Here is a 2,977-nt window from a genome sequence, read left to right as displayed (position 1 = left end):
CAGGCACCAAAGCTACAGAGAAACCCTGTCTCGAAAAAAAAGAAGCAGATGCACCCAGGAGAAGTAGAAGACTGGAAATAATAAAACTGAGGGCAGAAATCAACAAAATAGAAACACAGAAAACAGTGACTCTCATAGGCCATGATGTTAACAGATAATGGCTTCAAGAAATCAATTCTCTGCTTTAGCCGTTCGTTAGCCAATAGTCATGATTGGATCAGAGGTAATCAATGAAAACTCTTGTTTGCTTATGTTCCTTTCTGTATCAAAATCCCTTTTCTCCCTGGCATCAGAGATATTCAAATTCTGCCCAGCATTCAGCACAGGCCCGAGCTCTCTTTGCTTTTTCCAAACAAGTCAGGTCAGAATGGAGTGGAAAACCCTCAGGTCTGAGAGTGACATACTTCCTGCTACATACCACTGTGAAAATCCCTGTCACCTAAACAATACCTTTAATTTCTTCATCTGCAAAACAAGAATTCTGACCAGTTTGACAGTTATTTGGGGGCATTCTACAAAATAAGGTAAAAATTCTAGCCTTTGGTCTTAGTTTCCCTCTCTAAACATATTTTTTTCTTTTGTCTTGTTTTTCTGAAATGACACAAGCTCTCTGTGGACCTATTCTAAGACCTCTGTACACATCTCCTCCAGGCTCAGGCAGCCTGAAACTGCCTGAAGCCAGACGAATGCAAATATGGACTTGTTTGAGGAGACTCTGGGACAATAATACCACTGAATCAGTAACTCATTGAATACCTCACATGAGCTACCAGTAAGAAGTGGACTAGAAAAGTGGGGGAAACGATTAAGCAAGGTTCCAAGGCGTACGGCGAACAGTAACACACTAGGAATTAAACAGCTCAAAACACTGAGATCAACAACCCAGAATCTCCACAGTATGTTTAGGAACCCTTTCCATGTCTCTGCTATCTTAAACGTGGCTTTGCTTTGTGCAGTGTAATCATCTCCTTGGCTTCCTTGAAGCTAGGAGAGCTGTGTAACCCAGCTCTGGGTTACAGTGAGATACAAGTCTACTGAGAGACTTTTGGCAAAGTTAATGTCTTCTTGATGCAAGCAGACAGCACTCACTCACTCACTCACCTGCTCTAGTCTTTCGCTTAGAATTCAGTCACAGGATTTAGAGGTATGAGAGCCACTCTATCTGCAGTGAGTTAGAATCCAGAGTGAGTTCCAGGACAGTCAGAGATACACAGAGAAACCCTATCTCATGATAGTAATAATTATTTATATTTTACAGGGAAATAAATGAGCCTAAAGAGAAAACAACTTACTCAACATCATTAGTGGGCAATAGGTACACTTTAAAATAAAAGTGCTTTCAACTTACATGTAGGTTTGCATATTTTACAGTACTCACAGTCTCTATCTTAAATTCTGCTTATGATAAAAAAACATTTGTCTTTCTGAGTCTGGATGATAAACTGGTTTTATAGTCAATGTGATAAATTAATGAGCACTAGAAATCTCACTTGGTTCGTTGCTGCTGCTAGTGTGTGTGTGTGTGTGTGTGTGTGTGTGTGCTGGTGAAAAAAACTCAGTTCTACAGGTACCAGAAATGTGCTGTACCACTGACTGCAGCCCATCCATTAGTTTTTGAGACAGGGTCTCCCTATGTAGCCCTCATGACTTTCAACTCCTAATCTTTCTGCCTCTTTCTCCAGGGTGCTTTAGAGAACTTTTAACTCACAAGACTTCATATGAAAGCTGTATTTGTGAAAAGTGACCAAAGTGGGTTTTTTTGTACCGTATATACTTATTTAACTTATATTTCTTTATAAAGATACATCATACAGCTTTCATATGAAGTCTTGTGAGTGTGTGTGTGTGTGTGTGTGTGTGTGTGTGTGTGTGTGTGTAAGAAAGAGGGGAGATGAAAGTAGAAGGGAAAGGAAAAAGTCTAAAGGGTGGGAAGGAGAAGTGCAGAGCAAGAGGGGAATAGAAAAACAAAATGAAAGTATTGCATATTTTCTCTCATACATAATCAAGAGAACAATCAAGAAAGAGGAGAATGTGAGAAAGAAGGAGGTGGGAAGGAAGGAAGGGAAGGGAATCTGTGTGTGTCTGTGTGTAATATATGAAAGCAGAAGCAGAACTATGTGAGAGAAGAAAGGAGGCCCGTTTAGGAGATGGACAGGGGCAGGTAGTGCAGGTAATGTGTGTATGAAAATATCATAATGAAACTCATTACTTTGAAGCGTAATAAAAACTTAAATAAACATTTTCTTAGGTTTATTAAACATGTGTGCACATGCCATGATGCACATGCTGAGGTTAGACTTGGTTTCTCTTCTTCCACCATGCTAGTTCTAGGGATTGAACTCATTCAGGTCATCAGGCTTGGTAGCAGGTGCTTGTCAGCACTAAGCCATCCCCCCAGCCGCCTAAATTTTTAAAATAAAAATGAAAGAAAGCAAAATGTCACTACCATCACCAGAAAAATCTTACTGCTGTTCTTTTGTTTTTCCTTCTGTACATATTGTATTAGTTTCCTTATCAGTGATGGTCACGTAAGGAATGAAATATTCACGTTGTCTCCTACTTTCAGAGATTTCCATCTATAGCCCTTGGCTCTGTTAACTCCAGATGCATGGAGTTCACATGGCAATGGGAGCTTGTGATCTGGGCAAATCATGTCATAGTACAAAGTAGGCAAAGAGACACTCCTAGTAACCGACTTCCCTGAGCTAGGCCTTACCTCCTGAACTTTCTAGCACCTACCAAATAGACACCAAGCTTTCAAAACATGAACCCATGGGGCATTTTATTTTGAACCCACAACACACAAAGGTCTTTGTACACATTATCATTTCAACCCGAGTGAAGATAAACTTATGTGTTTAGAATTGTTTCTTTAGTTGAAGTGTCAGCTATTTTCCTATTTTTATCTAAAAATGTTCTTGCGGGGCTGGAGAGATGGCTCAGTGGTTAAGAGCATTGCCTGCTCTTCCAAAGGTCC

The sequence above is a fragment of the Microtus ochrogaster genome, chromosome X (genome assembly GCF_000317375.1).
Source record: "Microtus ochrogaster isolate Prairie Vole_2 chromosome X, MicOch1.0, whole genome shotgun sequence".
NCBI lineage: Eukaryota > Metazoa > Chordata > Mammalia > Rodentia > Cricetidae > Microtus > Microtus ochrogaster.
This window is presented reverse-complemented; position numbering follows the sequence as displayed.